Below are 21,240 nucleotides of genomic sequence, written 5' to 3'. Positions count from 1 at the left end.
GTCAAACAACAAAACATTATACAAATAATACCAACCAACTGTTAGAGTTCACATAGGGCTTTTGGAAACTAATTAAATTCCAACAGTTACTTTTAAACCTTTATACATTTGGAGGGAGTTTTGCTTTACTGAGCTATACTTATGGGAAATAATTAATAGAAAAAGGTGTTGGCATTATATACAATTGGGAGATGCCAATTAGCAAAACCCTCCTTCAAAATGACACCAGTTAATTCCAGCATGAGCCCTCAGAGTGAAATAGCCTCCCTCTTACACAATGCTAGTGCTCCATTGTCTTTAGGAATGTCTCCAATCATCCTATATATAACCTCCTGGGGCTAAGTGCTTTTGGCCCTGCCTTTCTGCTGCCTCTGCACTGAAGAGATGATCTTCATTAAGTTAAATCATTTGAGTAAGAGTGTGCTTTCCTTTACTATGGTGACTCTTCTACAGTGGAAAGCTTACCTCTACAAGGCAATCTTTGACATAGAATGATCAAGTAGACAGTAATACACAGATAAAAGGTCATTATTAGCACTGCCAATAAAAAGTATAGAACAATATGTGTGTTTATGTGCATAAAAGCAGGCATCTCATCTACTCAATTATCTGAGCAGTCTGGGGAATAAAGTACAACACTAAAAGTAAAAACAGTTATATTCTATTTAAGATAGTTTAACTCATATTTCCCAGTCAAACTGAAGACTGCCTATGTGCACAGTACATGAAATATAGGTAATAAGTAAGCTTATGATGGTTACATTGGTAAACAGCTATCCTACACCATTTTATCACAAAAGGTTTATTGTTACTCTGGACATCATCAGAATAGGCTTGACATGATGGCTCAGCATTTATCATCCAGTTCCAAAGGAAAGATGAATAATAAAGCAAGCTGAGTTTCCCCCTCAGAATCACATGCCTGCAGAATATGGGGATATGAAGTGGAGAAATTTGGGGTTCCCCTACATCTTTTAATCAGATGACTTCAGATAACAGATTTAGTGTTTAAGATCCCGACAAATTAATCCATGAAATGATCAGTACTTCTATTTCTAACTTTATTTTTTAATAAAATACAAAAGAAAAACAGGTCCTGCTAGTTTTGGAAACAAATATTTCCTTTCATCATGTTGTACAAACAAAGCTAACTGATTTTCTGACCCTTAAGGAGTACTATTTCTTTTTAAGTGGGCGTTAGAGAAGAAGCAATAATCTGTACTATGGGTAATTTGAAAAATTTAGTTAAGAAAAATCATGGCTGAGCATAGTGGCTCACATCTTTGATCCCAGCACTTCGGAAAGCTCAGGCAGGAGGATCACTTGAGCCCAGAAGTTTGGGACAACCTGGGCAGCAGAGCAAGACCCCATCTCCATAAAACAAATTTTTAAAATTATCCTGTGGTGGTACCACGCCTTTAGTCCTAGCTACTCCAGAGGCTGAGGAAGGAGAATTTCTGGAGCCCAAAAGTTTGAGGCTACAGTGAGCTAGATCATGTCACTGCACTCCAGCCTAGATAACAGAGTAAGGCCCTACCTCTAATAAAGAAGAATGGAAGGAGTAGAGCAGAGGGGAGGGGAGGGGAGCCGAGGAGAGGGGAGTCGAGGGGAAGGAAGGGGAGTGAAAGAAGGGAGAGAGGGAAAGAGAAAAATCTTCCTTTCATTTCTTTAAAAGTATAGACTTAAAAAAAAAAAACAAAAAACACTATAGCACCCTTATCCATATTTTAGAAAAATAAGATTAGGGATAATCTTCTAATTACCACTTTTATATAAAATAATTTAAACATTAAGGGAAAACTTCTAATGACCTCCAACAATTATATGAATATTAAAGCAATTTATTCAGAATATGAAAATTGCTAGTAATTATACAGAGAATGTAAGGTATAAAATACTTGGAATAACAAATGGTAAGAAACCAAGCTTAATGTAGACGGTCAATAAGGACAGAGAGCTATTTTGCAGGAGGGACAGCTTTACAATTGTGTCATAAAGGCTATACCTTTCTTTAATTTTACAATTAACTCTAATGTTATAATTTGAATTTAAATTTCTAAGATTTCAGCATCAAGAAAGTCATATACATGATTAAAATGTTATAAATTAAAAGACAGATAATAAACCTCCACATAATAAAGTTATGTTCTTTGTTCTATAAAATGAGCAACAGTATACTGTACACACTGATTATATAAGAGGCCCTGACGTACCCTCAGGTATATTTGTGACATATAAACAGGCAATTGTAAATCTATGTCAGCGCTAATAAAAATTTAACAAATGTTTCATTGACAATTTTATGTGCTGCCTTAAAATAATGCTGTTAAGACTGTATCAAGTCTGTCAAATTCATGGCGCAAATTTGAACAATGTTCTTTATCTTGATAACCTATCCTATAGTAAACAGATATTTAAAAAACCATTCCAGTGAACTAAGACTTTGATCAAAGTTCTATAACATATATTCAAAAAAATTAAAATTCACCTAATAAAGATGTTTCTGAAAATCACTTTCAAATTTAAAGATCAACTCGAAAATTTGTCCCACTCACCGTCTTCTTCAAACGAAGTGTTCAAAGCTACTAGAGCAGCAACTTCTGAGACCCGATAAAGAAGACTATGAAACAATTCATGTGCAAAATGCCAAGTCAATCATCATACTTTACACTTCCACAACTGTGGTACCCAGTAGCACCATATATAAAATATATACCAGATTGAACCCCTTCTCTCTACTTCCACCACAAAAACCCCAGCCCAAGTCATCTATCTGTCTTGCAAAAACTACTGTTAACAGCCTCCTAATTAGTCTATTATCTCCACTGTGTCCTGCCATGGACACAGTTCTCCACTCAACAACTGAAGAGACGACCTGACCACAAAGCAGAAATCACACGACTTCCCTGCCTAACGTCTCCCAATTTCAAACAAAACCACACTCACTCCTATGGACTACATGGTTTGGCCTCGATCTGATTCTTTGACCTCATATCATCTTATCTCTTTCCCCTTTGCCAAAATACTCCATGAAGGCTGATTTTCTTTCTATAACTCCTCTCCACATACCCAAGACTAATTTCCTTCCACAGTCCCTGTATTTCTTCCCCTCTCTTATTTTCATTTTTTGGGTTTCAGTTCTGTGATCATCCTAAGTATCAACTTTTTACCTCATTTTATTTCCCTCAGAGCATGTATCTTGATATGGCTTGATAGTCTTTGTTTTTGTATTTATTGCCTGTCTTCTGTGTATCAACACAGGTACTTTGTCATGTTCACAACAATATCCCAAGCATCTATAACTGTGACTGGCACAATTGATACTTAGGAACTGGTGACATAAACTGAATTATTGATGTTCATGTTGTATTTACAATATGACAATAAGCCCTTTTCAGGTAACTCTCACAGCGATGGATGCCATGGGTTACAGATGAAGATACCAGGACCTGATAGTCCTCTCTCAGTATTATAAGACTTATTACACTTTCCTTAAAACTGACCTAGGAAGGAAGACACAGGAGAATTCTAGAAAGTGGGGAGAATCCTAAAAAATGGAGACCTTAAACTGGAAGATAAAATTATAGCCTGAAAGAAATGAAAAACCTTCAATTGTCAAGATCAATAATTTCTCATCATCAGAGAGGAAAAGGGAACTTTCTAAAATATAGACAAGTTAAAGTTACTTATTAAGTTACATACAACGTGTAGTGTGCAAATGGAGATTCCAATATACTAGCTAATACAATCATCATTATTCAATTAGCTAAGAGTTTTGGCTTTATGAGCTAATTTACAGATTTAGCAATTTTAAATTCAACAGTGCTATCAATAAGCAGGGTCATTTTGCTCAATTTTAAAATATATTTTTGGAGTGGCCTAAAGGGAAGTGCCTTAAACTAAGGATCACAGGATCCCAGCTCTACTGCAGTTCTGAGGTCACCTAATCCCTCCAAGCATCCATTCTTGCTATAAAATGGAAATCTCCTATGCCTTCCAATATTGTCACACTGAACAAATTACATATTATGTGAAACATGTTTTTTAAAAAGTGAGACTGCATGTGGTGGCTCATGCCTGTAATCACAGCACTTTGGGAGGCTAAGGCAGGAGGGTCACTTGAGCCCAGGGGTTCAAGATCAGCCTGGGCAACATGGCAAGACTTCTTTTCTATCATTTTTTTTAAAATTAGCCCGGCATAGTGGCACATGCTTGTAGTCCCAGTTATTTGGGATGCTGAGACAGAAGGATTTCTTGAGTCTAGGAGTTTCAGGCTGCAATGACCCAAGAATGTGCTACTGCACTCCAGGCTAAAGGACAGAGGAAGACCCTGTATTGTAAATGTAAAGAAATAAAAGAAATGAGGCTTAAAGGTTTGCCATCATTGCTGCTAGATCTGAATTAACTTCAAAGGTCCGACATAAGAGTTGGAAAGAACATATACATTTAAAACATTTCACCATACTGGAAGTTTTCTTGGCAGGCATGTGTTGTACAGGAGAAGGCAAAGGTCTCTGAGGAAAGAGGAGAAAGGTATGGAGAAAAGCTTTGGGTCTAAGTTTGTTTAAACTGGAAACATGTTGGGTTACATACATTTTGAGGCTTATAGGCTTTACATTGAAAATGAGAAATACCCTCCCATGAAGGAAAATAAGGTAGTGGCAATTTCACTGTAAAAGAGATGTACTGTGGTTCTGGAAATAAAGAAAGCATCTGAAGTTTTCCTTCAGTTCTATCTTTAGAGTATGGCCCTGCTAACAGGGTAGCTTTCATTTCTATCTAACCTGAGCACCAAGACATTACTGGTGATCCACAGTTTTTCTCACAATAGAACAGGTTGTGCTCTTTTTTCCTCCGTCAGAAGAAAAATATATTTTATATTAAATATTTCTCATTCATTTAAATTAGCAGTAGTTACATGACATATTGTATTTTAATACCATTTTAATAATGCCAAACTTAAAAACTCAATTTTTATAAACTCAAATTTGAGTTTATAAAAATTGATGCCCCAGAAATTAACTCCGTGGGTACACATACTTCCAAACATCATAAAAACACTTTTCTGCCATAGAACATAACACTAAAGCTCTGAAATAGGCACAGCACATGAATTTTTAAAAGAATATATAAATATAAATAGCAAAGGTCACACCTAGAACATCAATATAATTTTCTTCCATTTCACATTTTGTTTCAAATATCAAACATCTGCCAAAATTCACAGAAAAAGTTGACCACACCAAATGATTATAAATGATTTATACTATCATTCAAAAAGAAGCGCACGCTAATAGAATTTTAGAAATGCTGATTGCTTAGAGTAGTTACTTAGTCAATGTGGTCAGAAAACACATGTGATTTGGAACACTTACCTAGCAACAGTGCACAGATATTTTCTAACAGCCACTACTAAGACTTGTTTCTAAATCGGGAGTTTTCATATTTTCTTTCCAATAAAACAAAGTGGCCCTTTAAAAACCATATGGTTGTGTAAAAAGAAGTTTCATTCAGCATCTATTTTTAGACACAGGTTTCCTTATAAAACATACCACAGTCACAGAGCTGAAGGAGCCTTCTTGTTTCTGCGGACAAAGTCTCTTACCATCTAACGCGTCTTCTCAGCTCTGCTAGCCACTGTGCCTGTCCTATTTCTTCTCTCCCAAAAAAGAAAATGTAAACAAAATGGAATTGTTTTTTAAACAAGTTATTTTTCACATAGTTAGCAGGCTATTTTGGGGTAACACATGTGTAAAAGAAACCTTTCCCACTGCTCACGTAAGTTCCCATTAAAATTTTCTGCTAAACTCTTTAGGTAGAACATGCTTTGCCAATACATGAGAATAGACCAGTTCAAAAGAACAAATATACATCTCTAACTATTTCCACCAATCTCCAAACACCATTAACAGTGTTCATTTTAAATTTCTGAGGTACAGTGGTGGGTTCAGAAACATTTTTTATGCTCCTTATCTCACATGACTTATACATACATGCACATTTTATATATATAAAATATTACACAACTTAAATTTTTGCATAGCATTTCTGCCCTATTACATAAAGAAGCCAATAAGAACTGATTTAGCGAATTTTGGTAGACCAATGAGGAATGCAAAAAAAAAAAAAAAAATCCATATCCTAATCGGCATTTATTTAGTTGTCAGAATATCATGAAAGAAAAATAGGCAGCTAAAGTGTTTGGAATAAAGCTACTGATTTCATAATAAATTAACACAAGATTTAAATTTTATTAAATCAGATTAACCAAAGGCTAATTTATTCGCTAGGTTAAAAATCTTCTTTAAAATCTCTAACTTATAGCCACTCCACACCAAGCCAATGATGCAACAATTTATAAACACAAAAGAATGCAATAAGGCAATCACTGCATTTGCACTACATTCTTTCTAGGCCAAGAAGGTACTCTACTTTCTTCCATTTGGAATATAAATATGGTAGAAACTGAAATAAAAAGCTACAAAAAAATTATAACTGCTATTTCCCATATTTCGGACCTAAGGAAAAAATTAAATATCAGCAATATGCTGTTAGTTAATCCCACACAACTCAATACTTGAATGCCCATATATGACTATTTCTTTCAGCATATTTTCTTCATAAAATTTCAAGTATCTTCACAATCCAGTGATTACAAATAAGATAGCCAGACATGATGGCTTACACCTGCAATCCCAGCACTTTGGGAGGCAAGGCAGGAGAACGACTTGAGGCCAGGAGTTTGAGATAAGCCTGGGCAACAAAGCAAGACCCCATCTCTACAGAAATAAAATAAAAACATTAGCTGGTTATGGTGGTTTGCACCTGTAATCCTGGCTACCCAGGAGGCGGAGGCAGGGGGATTGCTTGAGCCTAGGCTGCAGTTCAAGGCTGGAGTTGGAGGCTGCAGTTGGAGGCTGTAGTGAGCTATGATCGTGCCACTGTACTCCATCCTGAGCAACAGGCAATACCCTCTCTCGAAAATAATAACAAAATAAAAATAGTGTTTTACCAGTAGACAGCCCCATTTAGGTAAGGCAAGTTTCTCAACTGGCAATACTATCATTTTGGGCTAGACAATTCTTTTTTGTAGGAGACTGTCCTTGTAGTATAGAATATTTAGCAGTATCACTGACTTCTATTCATTAGATCCCAGTAGCATTCCTACCCAGTAGTAAAAATAAAAAATGTCTCCACACATTGCCACATGTACCATGTGGGACAAAAGTGTCTCTGGGTTGAGAACCACAGATTTAAGGCAATGTTTTTTCATTTTAATTGTAAATTTAAATTAAGATAAATCAAGATTCTCTGGCTAGGTACAAATATAATCTAACTTTATTATATAATAAACTATAAGGTACACAATACCCATGATTGTATAAATTTACACTATTCTTTCAATAATAATTGTAAATTTTATCAAGGTACCAATATTGGAAGTAAATATTTCTGATTTTCCAAAAATATCCCCCAATTAAAAAATTTCCTTTCACCACTTGAGGAAGATTTATTTTGATTTTGGTCTAGCTCAAACAGTTAAGAGTAAGTACAGGAAGTTTTATCTGAAAAATGAACATGGACCAAGTCTTATAAATTGGCTCTACTGCTATTTCCTATCATAGCTCCTGTTTGTTTACATTGGAGTCCTTATAAATTGGGTGTTATTTCCTTTCCACTAAGTTTCAAGGTATTAACAGCCAAGGAGGTGTTTTTTGACTTCTTCCTCCCTCCCTTTCTCCCACTTCCCACAAATAAATAATGCATTGCATGGATCACAATTTTAAGACCAGTCCCCAAACCTGAAATTCCTAATATGGTGAACTGATTTTACCTAAACCCACCTTTATATTTAAAAAATATAATATTTTCTCTAAAATAGAAATGAACATTATGCATTCTCTGGTAGGTAACTTTACTTTCCAAAAATATCATTTATCTAGTCATTTCATAGCTAAACCTTGCAAATTCTTAAGTAAAGCAGTTCCATTTATTTTGACTTCCTGCCGAGGCGCTTCCTTCCAGAGAAAACATTATTCTAATATTTTCATCCATTAACCACTCTTAAAATTAAATGTCCCTATTTAAACAAAATTTCTTACCCTCACTCCAAAAAGGGGGGCAGTGGGCACAATTAAATGAAGCAATTTTTTTTTTCAGTTCTCTGGATGGAGTTATACTTGTCTAGTTTTAAAGAAGCATAGATTACTTCCACTAGTGACTTCCATTACTACAACTACAACGGTAAAACAAGTGGCTTTGTAGGCATTACGAAGCAGTGGCCAACAGTTGCAAAACTTTCCTTGACCAGTGAACTTCCAGTGGGGAAAAAAAAAACTGCTGAAAGTTCATGCACCCCAATTGCACATTCATTATAATTAAACAAAAAGATTACACAGACATTGCTGACAAGGATTATCAAAATAGATTGGCGCCACCTGCCCCTTGCTATCCCATTAATTAGTATGAAGTCGGAGGTGCCAATTAGCAAGAAGCAGCAGAAAAGGATCAGTAAACACAGCTCAAGCTGAACTTGAAGATTAACTCTTCCAGTTCAGGTTCCATTTCTTAACCATACTAGGTTGATTTGTTTATGCAACCTAAAATTGAATCCTAGGCTGCTTTCTTTGGCAGTTTTGAAAAACAGTAGCTATTTATCACTAGGAAGACATTTCAGTTACACTAAATCATAATTCCAAAAATAACTGCACAAAAAGTTCACATAATTCTATAAACAAGTAGACATTCAGTATTTCACAGGGATGCAAAATACTAAATAATCCAGGTAATCCAGAGACTAAAATGCTTTCACATTTAAAATTACACATCTGTGGTAGTTAATATTAAGTCAGGGAAACAACTAGAGTACTGTGTGGTTAATGGTAACTAGCATCCCCCTAGCTACTAAATAGCACTTTATGGGCTAGAGCAATATTAACTTTTTATAAAGCAAGTAGAGTAAATGGCTTCATTATTTGTTTTATGTAAATATTAATCAGTTTTCAATTTACTCATTCTTAAAATAAACTTTCCAAAAACAATATAGGTATTTCCATACAATTCCCAACTCAATCCAAAACTTCTCTGTTGACAACAATATTATTCTGGATACCTAAAGTTATTTCCTTTAAGAACAGTATTATAAAATGCAAATTATCAGCACGTTAAAATGTGAATTTTATAACAATGTTACATGCACATAAAATAATCAGCAGACATTCTTTAATAATTATTTTGCATTTCTTCACTAAAGATTTCAGTTTAACTTATACATTAAGATTTCACTTTACTTAATGTGAACTGATTTTATTTAAACGATAGTATTATTGCTCAGCCTTTTGGCTAAAATCAAGTGTGAAAAGAGAGTATTTTCCTCACGTTTTAGAGGGGAATTTTGCCCACAGAAGCTTTCTGTATTTGTTTACCCATCTCCTAACAGTATTTTCTCTTTAATGTGACATAAAAGTATCTTCTCTCTCTAGAGTCGCCACAACTGTAGAGCAGGTGTTCCCTAACAACACTATCTACAAATCCTGAAGAATAAAAAGTAGACTCTTTTCATTAGAAAAAGATATATACGAAGGTCATTTGAAGACCCAAATTTCCCAGTGGCATTACAGTATACACACAGAAAAATGGCAACAACCATCTCACAGAGTTGCTGAGAGAAAACAGGTTTAAAGGAAAGATTTTAGGGTAACACTGAAATATTGATGCTAAGTGCCAAAATTCATCTGTCTAGGAATCACCTCAAATATTACCTGCAACTGAAAACACTCTTAACATCTAATTTTGTGGCACACTGAGATGAAGCCCAAGAATTGCATGTTTAAGAAACACACCTGATGATTCTAACACAGGTTCCATATGGCCCACACTAATAATGCCTTTAGATATGAACATGTGGAGGCCAAATACATGCAAAAAAAGTCCCTCATGGTGCAGTAAGAAAACAGGCAGGAAGAACAGGGTGACGGCCTTGGGACAAAAGTCAGATAAGTTCACCCAAGGCAGCAGCAGTCGGCACAGAATTCACACAAATAGAAGAATTCTACACTGGAACATGGCCTTCCAACTTCAGTTCATTTGAGAAACTGAAAAGAACAATATTGACATAAAGGGGAGCTGCTTGTGTGGCTTGCTGAAGAGTGAAAAGAAACCCTACAAATAGCTTACTTGTGCACCTTCCAGGAAATCTGGAGAGTGGGGTTATTGGTAGGGATGAAAGACCCTCACTCACACAAAGAAAAACAAAGTGAATGTTTTCCCTGTGGAAGAAGAAACAGAAGGAGCAAATAAAATAAGTGTAAATCTTTTCTCCCTATTCTTGTCTTGTCTGAACAATGCTGCTGTGTCTCCCTATAATAAATTATAGTCCTTGGAGAAAAATGACAATCACGTTGAAGTTGCACTATCCATAATTACTTGGCATAAACTGCTGCTTCACAAACATTTACATAATATATTGTGGTAAGATGGAATACTTGTCAGGGAAAGGGCATAAATGTGTGTGTGTGTGTGTGTGTGTGTGTGTATTATATATATATGTAAAATATATATATATATATATATATATATATATATTTTTTTTTTTTTTGAGATGGAATCTCCCTCTGTCACCAGACCAGAGTGCAATGGCACGATCTCAGCTCACTGCAACCTCCGCCTCCCAGGTTCAAGTGATTCTCCTGCCTCAGCCTTCCGAGTAGCTGGGACTACAGGCAACTGCCACCACAACCAGCTAATTATTAAAATTTTAGTAGAGGTTCGGTTTCATCATGTTGGCCAGGATGGTCTCCATCTCTTGACCTCTGATCCGCCCACCTTGGCCTCCCAAAGTGCTGGGATTACAGGCGTGAGCCACCATATTTGGCCATATATATTTTATTTAATAACGTGTTAGCTAAATGTGTAACTTTTAAATATTTTGACATATGGTCTGTAGTTCTCCATTTGTACTCTTTCCCTGAACCCTGAAAAAGTCAGGAATAGATGTGGAAAACACTTCACAAATACTTTGTTCAACTCTTCCATCTTTCTCCCTCTCTTGCCTTTCTTTTATCTCTACAATCTATAAATCATTGCATACATTCAAAATGCCCCAAAGATAGCTACCTATTTCATCGTTTCAACACACCAGGAAAAAATTACATACTGGCTCAAATACTAGCCAATCTCTGTCATAGTAACAAATGGCAAAAACCTGAAGACAAAAAGTTACATCTCTCTAACCATAAAGTTACAGAAAACAGGAAGGAGAAAACCAGATAGTCAACATACTTATTATAATTAGGGAAGTAAAAATAAGTATAACATATGGATGTGGCTTTAGAAGAGCTTCAAAATAAGCAGAAGACAAAATCTTCACTTAAAATAACTCTGAACACCTAACATGGTACCTGGAGGGTAAAAGGTACACAGTAATTGTTAAACGTATCAATAAGTGAAAAAAATGAAGTTGTAAAAATTGTACTGAGACAAGTATTAACAGGTTATACAACATCTTGCTAGACCTCAGCATCAAGGTCCCTGCTCTAACTCAGGGTCTAGAGCTATGTGACCAAAGTTTTTGGTCTCAGGAACTTTCACATTCTTCAAGCTATTTTAATAAGGATCCAGAAGAGCTTCTGTTTCTACTTTCGTTTATGTTTAGTTTAGGTTTGCTTTTATTTATGTTGTTTTATCTTTGTTTCATTCACCATACTCAAAATTAAAACTAAGATATTTATAAAATATGTATTAGCCCAGGCGTGGTGGCTCACGACTGTAATCCCAGCACTTTGGGAGGCGAAGGTGGGTGGATCATGAGGTCAAGAAATGGAGACCATCCTGGCCAACACATTTCCTTATGCAATAACAACAACAAAAAATCACACCTGGTAATATCTGGACCAATGTCATCCAAAAGGATTTTAAATATCTGGATGCTCTCCAAGTCACAGTGGCAGCTACAAAATTTTTCAAAATTGCAGTTTTTACGTCAAAGCTCAAATTTTATCACCAGTGTAAACACTATCAATTAACTGCCTTGAAGTATTAGTTCACTCATTTGGACAAAAATGTCTACTCAATATCTAAGTCTGAATTGTTACTTTGTCTGCCACATTTTCAATTAAAAAATGATGTCCCAGGCTGGGCATGGTGATTTATGCCTGTAATCCCAGAACTTTGGAAGGCAGAGGTGGAAGAATCACCTGAGGTCAGGAGTTGGAGACCAGCCTCAGCAACACAGTGAGACCCTATCTCTACAAAAAAATGTAATAATTAGTCTGGTGTGGTGGTGCACACCTGTAGTCACAGCTACTTCAAAGGCTGAGGCAGGAAGATACCTTGAGACCAGGAGTTGGAGCTGTAGTGAGTTACGATGGCACCACTGCACTCCAGTCTGGGCAAAAACAATCAAAAAAGATCTTCTATTAAATAATGGAACTAGTTGAGCAACAACTCCTTGAGTAAAACCACTGTCCTGCAATATGCAGCAGGACCAAGCATATTTCTATTTCATCATAAAGAATATTAAAAAGGCATGAGATTTCACGATTGAAAATTCTTACTACTTTATGAAGAACATTTTTCAGTTAAATGTTCATTTTTCTTTTCTTCAAGTGTGTGGCAGTGAAGATCACAATGGCATACAGCACAGCCTGTATGTTGATGGGTGCTGAGGTGGCATCGATTTTACCTACCTCTACTTCTAAACCATAGGAGCAAATGCCAGCACAGAGCAAAAGGCAAACAACATGTTCATGTTCTTGTGAAAATAGTTTTGAATTTACAGAGGCCTAAAAGTTCTTAGAGATATCCACTCCAAAGGGTCCATGGACTACACCTGCAAGCCACTGCTCTGGCTGCCTCTTCCCATGCATCACAGAACCCTCCAGGATGGAGGGACAGCCACACTCTCACTCCACCCAATACCCCTAGCTAGGTGACACTCTGTGAAGTACAGAACTATTTTGTTCTTAGCAGAGTGATTTTAACTAGTATTCACTGGGAAAGTCCCTGGGAAATAACAACATGTCAAAAATGTACAAATCTTGAAATCAGGACCTCGGTAGTAAATTAACCCTGGTAGTAAAAATCTACAAATCTAATCACTTAATTTCTAAGGATCCACTTTGTGTATAAAAGGTGATATTAAAGGAAGATTAAGTTACCTTTTAAAATTTTGATATTATAATGATAAAATTAGATAAAAGGTCCCCATATCATCTTACCCTATGTAAAACAGAGAATGCAATCATTCCCAAGCCTTATTTCACAGCCAGGTTAGTGGCCTTTCATTCTGTATAAACTGCAATATAAACCAAAGAACAATTCCACACAACTAATTTATTATTAGTTGGAGTTTGGCACAACAAAATTAAAATCTATTCATCAAATTAAATACGTCAGGCTTTTTCATTGTTTTTTAAATAACGGTAGTTGAACCTTAGAATTGCTTTTATTAACTTATTTTCTTAATATCTTTGAATCTACACTTCTTGGGTGAATTCTATAAATTATAAGATAGTCCAGCTTTCTGAATTTGGATGCTGATATAATATTTGCTGAATCAACAAAAATTTATATTAACTGCTGAGTTTAGACCTAGAAAAGACTTTTCAGTTGATTTAGTTAACAAGATGGCAAATATGTTCAGAACTTACCAGCTGTCTCAGCTATTATAGAATTGTTTATTCATTCTTTTAACAATTATTAAGAGTTTACAACCTGTCAGACAACCACTCTAAGCACCAGATAAACGGTAATAAACAAAACACAGTCCCCTGGCCAAATATGAAACTATATTTTCTCTAATGACACAGACTTAGCCTCAGAATCCTTAAAACACTGTACCAAGAAACCACTACTAAGCAAATGTGCTACTTTGATCTAATTTTAAGGTAATACACATCTTTATTTTAGGATGATAAAGTGTCTGATATGATGCTAGGTGCTACCGGAAACCCTGAAGAAGTAAAATTAGTTTCCACAAAAAGACTATGATCTAATTAGATAAGGTGACACACACATATACACATAAAGCAAATATATAATAAGTAGCACAACAAAATGTCAACTTTATCACAATACAAATACAATAGACGTCTAGACTTCAATGTGGGTTGATGACTTCAGACAATTATGTCTTTTCTAATTCATCACTTTACCCTTGCTGTTTTCTTCTATTCCACGTATCGATTGTACTATTCTAAAAGTTTACATTTTCTATTTTTTTATTCATCTTTAAGGACACTGTTTCCATGTTTATAGAAAACAAGGAGTGTATAAATCCTGAGAAACTGGGCAGTCTTAGGACCTGTTTTCTCATGCAATTAGCATTTTCCAGAGCATAAATAGCCAGCCTGGGGAGGCATCGCTGCAAGGGGTGAGCTGTCTCATATGTAAAGCCTATTCATGTGGGTCCTTTAGTACTGACCCGTACCTGTAAGTCAGCCAAGGAAGCAAATGTCCATGATTTCTCAATGGAAAATCAGATAAAAATAATCTTATCTAAAATAACATCAGTTGAAGAAAATACATCAAGAACTAGCCTTGCAAGGCTCAAACTAAAAAATCAGCCGTAAAAATAAAATTCTCAAACTTTCACATAATCAAATTAGACAGATATATAGTCACTGTTTGTGGGACAAATAACTCTTGAAAGTCATATTTACTAAAGCTGTTTCTCTACTTTGTACAGCATCCTAACTCTAAAGGCCACACAGTGTTTTTTTATTTGGAAAACTAGTTATTTAATAAGAAAGTTTCATAATTTTTAACATAAGACAAACCATTAAAAAACATAAATTCCCCTTCAAAAAATTTCCTTTCAACATTTTCAAAAGTATTATAAAGTTTAATCTCTCAGGAACTCTCTTAAAAATGCTTTCTTCCTTATTTTGGATAGGCACTTGTTTGTTTCTATGGGAGTGAGAAATACTAACCCAAACTGTGTTAATTATGAAGAAACTCTTCCCCAAAATTTTGTTGCTTCTTCTCAGTACTATTGTATTTTATCATCTTTGTGTAAATACTTCAATTCTGTCTGTGTTCTAAAAGGCTATTTAAGATATAGTAAATGGAGGACAGATGTTTAAAATTTTGGGTCCACAATGAAGTTGTAAATACTGTTAGCGCAGTAAATTCTGTGATTAATTTTAGTCTGTTTATGCAATAGGTATATTTACACAGCTGGAAAGGCATCAAAAATAACTGTCCCTATGCCAATATTAATTCAAAATCAGTATTAATAAAAAGCAGCATAGGCATATTTATATCAAAGTACACAAAGACTAAGTTAAATACGTATGCTTAAGTAGAAATGAATCATTCAAACATATCAAGAATAAATATCTCTCTAATTAATTACATTGTAATGTATTGAAATAATAATTCACAAACTCTGATGTTGGAAAAATTAACTGCCTCACTTTCTGGTTCTGACTAGAAAACATACCTTCCTTCCGACAGACCTAAGGTTCTAAACATGTTTGTACATCTAGACAGAAACCTTCTTAGTTGATCTCTCAGTTCCTTAATTATGTAAGATATTCAGGGAAACAGGTATTGAAACCTTTTCATGAAACCCTGCATTTTAACTTAATTTGTTAAGAAAAACAAACCAGACCCAGCACAATGGCTCACACCCATAATCCCAGAACTTTGGGAGGCCAAGGCAGACAGATCACCTGAGGTCAGGAGTTCAAGGCCAGCCTGGCTAACATGGTGAAACCCTGTTTCTACTGAAAATACAAAAAAATTAGCTGAGTGTGGTGGTGGACAACTGTAATCCCAGCTAGTTGGGAGGCTGAGGCAGGAGAATTGCTTGAACCCTGAAGGTTGCAGAGAGCTGAAATTGCACCATTGCATTCCAGCTTGGGCAACAAGAGCAAAACATCATCTCAATTTTTTTTTTTTCTTTGAGGCGGAGTCTCACTCTGTCACCCAGGCTGGAGCGCAGTAGCACAATCTTGGCTCACTGCAACCTCTGACTCCCAGGTTCAAGTAATTCTCTGCTTCAGTCTCCCGAGTAGCTGGGATTACAGGTGCCCGCCACCACACCCGGCTAATTTTTATATTTTTAGTAGAGATAGGGTTTCACCATGTTGACCAGACTGGTCTTGAACTCCTGACTTCGTAATCCACTCACTTCAGCCTCCTAAAGCGCTGGGATTACAGGCGTGAGCCACTGGCGCCTGGCCCAAAATATTTTTAAATGGATAATGAACTTCAAAGGGGACACCTCACAATAGGGAATCTGCACATTATATTTATGACTAAAGAGCAATGTCCACTTTTCTTATCAATGAAATAGTTCCATCAATATCTTAAGTAGAACAAATGAGGTAAAGCAGGCTAGTTATCACCTAATAGCTATCTTATATTTTTTTCTTGAGACAGAGTCTTGCTCTGTTGCCCAGGCTGGAGCACAGTGGTGGGATGCTGGCTCACTGCAACCTCTGCCTCCTCAGTTCAAAAGATTTTCCTTCCCTGATTACAGGTGTGCATCACCACGCCCAGCTAATTTTTGTATTTTAGTAGAGAAGGAGTTTCACCATGTTGGCCAGGCTGGTCTTGAACTCCCAACCTCAGGTGATCCACCTGCCTCAGCCCCACAAAATGCTGGGATTACAGGCCTAAGCCACTGCACCCAATCCCATCTTTTCTTTTTCCTTGGCAACAGATTCCTGGTTTTTCAGAGTAGTAATATAGCCAGCTAAAAGATCATAAAGTAGACATTTGATTAAAAGCTTGCTAAAGAAATGTAACCAGAGTGGGGACATTTTGAATTGCTGCTTACAGAAGGTACTTCCCTGGGAGGTATGTGCATATGTCTGTCACTCATATGCATCCATCTCTTCGCTGCTGCCTAGAAATTAGATATGATAGTTAAAGCGATAGCAGCCACAATGAACCATATGTGCCACTGAAGATGGAAGCCACATGCTAGGCTGATGGAGCAGAAAAAGAGAGAGACTAAGTCCCTGAGGTCTGTGGAGCAGACTCATAATCCCTGATTGTCTACCTCTGGCTACTATCTTTAGCAAACTAACACAGGAACCAAAAACCAAATACTGGATGTTCTCACTTATAAGTGGGAGCTAAATGGTGAGCACTTACGAACACAAAGAAGGAAACAACAGACAGTGGAGCCTAATTGAAGATGGAGGGTGGGTGGAGGGAAAGGAGCAAGAAAAATAACTATTGGGTACTGGGCTTAATACCTGAGGGGATGGGGTGAAATAATCTGTACAACAAGCCCCCGTGACACAAGTTTATCTATGTAACCAACCTTCACGTGTACTCCCAAACCTAAAATAAAAGTGTAACAAAAAACAAATTTGTTAACGAAATCAGATTAAATCAGGTATAGATTAAAAAGCAACTGACATACATTAAATGTTTTTGACTAAAAAAGAGAGAGAAATAAACTCGGTTTTTTTCTACAATTATTTTCAGTTTCTTTACTTACATCCAAATGCAATTCCTAAATGATATAATGCACACATCCAGCATATGAAAAATTAAGCTGGTATCTGTGGTCTGATGCCTCTTGAGATTGTCCCTAACATTTTGTAATGGAAGAGAAAATCTGTCTACCCATTTTGATCCATTTGGACACCAAAACTCACGTTGAAACAAATCTTTCTTAGCCATTACTAAACACCTGAGTGGTCTTCTTATCATAAGAAATAAAGTAAAGACACAACATTGCTCTGGATTAAAGCGTAATGAAATTCCTGTTTGCCTAGCAAGGATCTTCCAATATCCTGGAGTTTAAAGAGCTAGTCAAAGGGAAGAACTAAACAATTTTCATATGGCCAACTAACTTCCAAGGATCAGAGACACCCTGCTCCGTTTCCTTTGAAGTGCAACACTACTGAAATTTCTCTTTTAATGAAGTGGGATGACCGTGAGAGCAAAAGACACCAGAATACCAAAAGGAAGGAAGAGAGCACCAAAAACAGGTTCTAGATGATGAAGTTGATAATGAGTTATGGTTCCAAAATAGTGGATAAGTGAGAATGGAAGTTTCATTAAACCAGAAGGGTGCCACTTCGGGGTGAGCAAGGACCTATTCCAGCTGGCATAAGAAAACATACATCAATTAATAACCATGCACTGGAATGGATGGAAATAGTTTCCAGGAATGGCATAGTGGATGGTACAGAAAAACAGCAATAAGAAAGATGAGATTAATTTTGGGGGTCTGAGATTATTGTACTTATACAAGGAAATGTAAAATATCCATCTTTACCCTGAAATGTTTTCCTCCTATGTCTTCTATTTTCATAAATCATACCAGCACCTAGCCAATTAGCCAGGTCAGACAACTTGAGGTGTTCTGTCACTATTCCTTCTCTGAGTTCCCCAGATCTGTTTGGTTTACGCTGTTTTTGTACCTTTAGTGTTTCCTTTGACTTGCAATCCTCTGCCTCTTAATTTCATGTTCTTATTTGATCTCACTCAGTTTTACTATGCCATCTTTTGGCTAGATTCTCAACTTCGGTTCATCATTCTCACTTTTCAGTTTCACTGAAAGAGGAACTCCTCTTCCGTGAAAGATCCTTCCTTACAAATGAGGACACTGAGGCCCAGAGAGGTTAACTAATTTGTTATAGTTCTCACAGTTACTAGAAGGTGGAGGCAGGATCAGAACTCCAGCTCCCTAAATTCAGAGCCCACCATTTTAACCACTTAGCAAACTATGACGCATCCCCCATATAAACCACGAAAGTAGAAATTAAGGGTATCCTGAAAACTGGTGCTTGAACCTGACACATACTCCATAACTGTGTCTTAAATATCATAGTTTCTCAATTCCATGAGGCCAACTTCAACTTACTTTGAGCTTGGGAAGAAGAAACTCTGCATCACTTTAACGAGAATCATGTTGTATGTAGTTTTTTGTGACTTGCTTCTTTCATTCAAAATTGTGCTTTGGGGATTCTGCAGGCTCCTGAATGTAACTGGGGCTCATTCATTTTTATTATGTTAATTCCTCTGTATAAAAATACTTTCCAGTTTATCAATTTTGTTCTCTATTGGGTTGTTTCCAGATTTGTTTCATTTGTTTGTTTCCCTACCAAGTACAACACTACTATTAAAAAATTGCATATCTATTTCCTGAGGCATACAAGCAAAAATTTCTACAGGATATATGCCTAGGGATAAAACTGCTGAGAGAAAAAATATGTTTACGTTCAGTTTCAATTTACCTATACAGTTATATAATTTGCATCGCCATTAGCAGTGAATAAGAGTTCCTGTTGCTTCACATCCACACCAAAATTTGTTATTTTCAGACTTTTAAATTTTTACCACCATGGTAGGTATGAAATGAAATGGTACATCACCCCCTCTTTTTTTTCCTAAGAGAGACAAAGAGTCTCATTCTATCAATCAGGCTACCGTGCAGTGGAGTGATCACAGTTCACTACAACCATCAACTCTGGGGCTCAAGAGATCCTTCTGTCAGCCTTCCTAAGCACTGGGATTATAGGCATGAACTACTATGCAACTCTCATCACTCTAGTTTTAATTTGGTTCTTTAATTATTAATGAGGTTCAGCACATTTTCATATGTTTATTGACCATTTGGATTTTCTCTTTTTGAAATTCCTATTTTTATAATTACAAATTTACTTTTCTTACTGATTCACAGATTCTTTAATAAATTCTATATACCAAACCAATTTTGGGTCTTTCTTACTCTTTTTTAGTGTCCTTTGATGAATACAGTTTTGTTTTTCATAATGGTGTTGCTGAATTGATAATTTTTTGTCTTTATTATTTGCTGTATTTCTGGTCTTGGAAAAGAAATTCTTATTTTAACTAATAATATTTATTTTCTAAATATTTTAAAGTACTGGCTGTCATAGTTAAGTCCTTCATCTGTACAGAATTTGCATCTGTTTATGACATGAAGTGAGTGGTAACAATCTTCACTTTCCATGTGGATAACTCCCTGCAGTGGCAACTTGGACTCAAGGCTCACTGGGACCTCAACAAGAACAAGTGTCAGATTGGCTGATGATACCTGCCATGGATGGAAGCATTAAACTGAAGTTACTGCATAGCATTACAGATGGACAGAGAAGGAAAGTGAAGTGGCTAAGGGAAAAGAAAATCAAGTTGACAAATTCACTCCACTCACATTTTTATGACTTTTTACCAAGTTTACATAACTCTACATAGTCACGCTGTCATCACTTTTCCCCATACACTATGAGACAGACATTCAATAGTTTACTTAAGCTGGCCTATATTCCTTATAAACTCTTTACTGACATACCAACATAGCTTACTAAAAGAGTCAGGAAAATATTACTGCCACCCTATGTACTGATTAATAATTTTTATGTGATAACTCAGTGGCTCTCAAACTAGACTCCCTCATAGTTGCACAAGTTCAATGCAGGTGTTCTGCCACTATATTCATATTAAATTCCTTTCTCAGTTTTCAAAAACAAATTAAATTTATGAAATTTTCTTAATATGAAATAACACTCTCCTAACTTTTTTCTTAAATAACTTGTACCTGCTACTCATTATTTCTATAGAGTTTGGTATGGGTTAACATACTACATATTTATTTCTTTACATTTTCACATATTGTAATTAAGATAATCAAGCTTCAGAACTATTTTAGCAACGTCAAAACACTTGACTTTTCACTCTGGGATCTTCTCCTACCCTTACTTCATCTTGATTTTCCCATGTATAAAATGCATATTCTTGTTTCAAAGCATTAAAGGAGCAAGCTGAAAAGAAGCAATAGGTCTTAAAATCCTTTTAAAATGCAAAACATTTTACCAACAGGAGTTATAATTTATAAGAACCTTAAATTACATTTTACAAATAATGAGGCTAGAACAGTCATGAAAAAGTCAACAGATAATTTCCAAAGGTCATTTTTTCCATAGCTTTTATTTCTTCTACACCAAATGTTTAAAAAAAAGGTTCTTCTAACTAAATTAAAAATAGAATTTGCTTTGAATATCATTTTCTGTCCCATATAAATTCTAATAGAGTTCCTGAAAAGCAGAGCCAGGCAAAGGTAAGAAGTTAACAGAATAACTATATACAAATAAATTAAAATATCTATTTTTATAATGATGTTCTAAAAATTCATGCCATCATAGTGTGACAGAACTATGATGAATGGAAAAGTCTATTAGAGTCTAACTGAAATCAGACAGTATGATAGATGAAAATTTGACCTGTCTCAAAAACCATTCCAGAGTACAGAAT

General features: G+C 35.8%; 1 protein-coding gene across 3 annotated transcripts in view; it reads right to left on the bottom strand.

The window, feature by feature from the left end:
- Positions 1-21,240, bottom strand: part of BMPR1B (bone morphogenetic protein receptor type 1B) — a 401,543-nt gene that overhangs the window by 128,840 nt on the left and 251,463 nt on the right. The window lies entirely within an intron of this gene.

The sequence above is a fragment of the Saimiri boliviensis genome, chromosome 3 (assembly GCF_048565385.1).
Source record: "Saimiri boliviensis isolate mSaiBol1 chromosome 3, mSaiBol1.pri, whole genome shotgun sequence".
In the NCBI taxonomy this organism is placed as follows: Eukaryota; Metazoa; Chordata; class Mammalia; order Primates; family Cebidae; genus Saimiri; species Saimiri boliviensis.
This window is presented reverse-complemented; position numbering and strand designations above follow the sequence as displayed.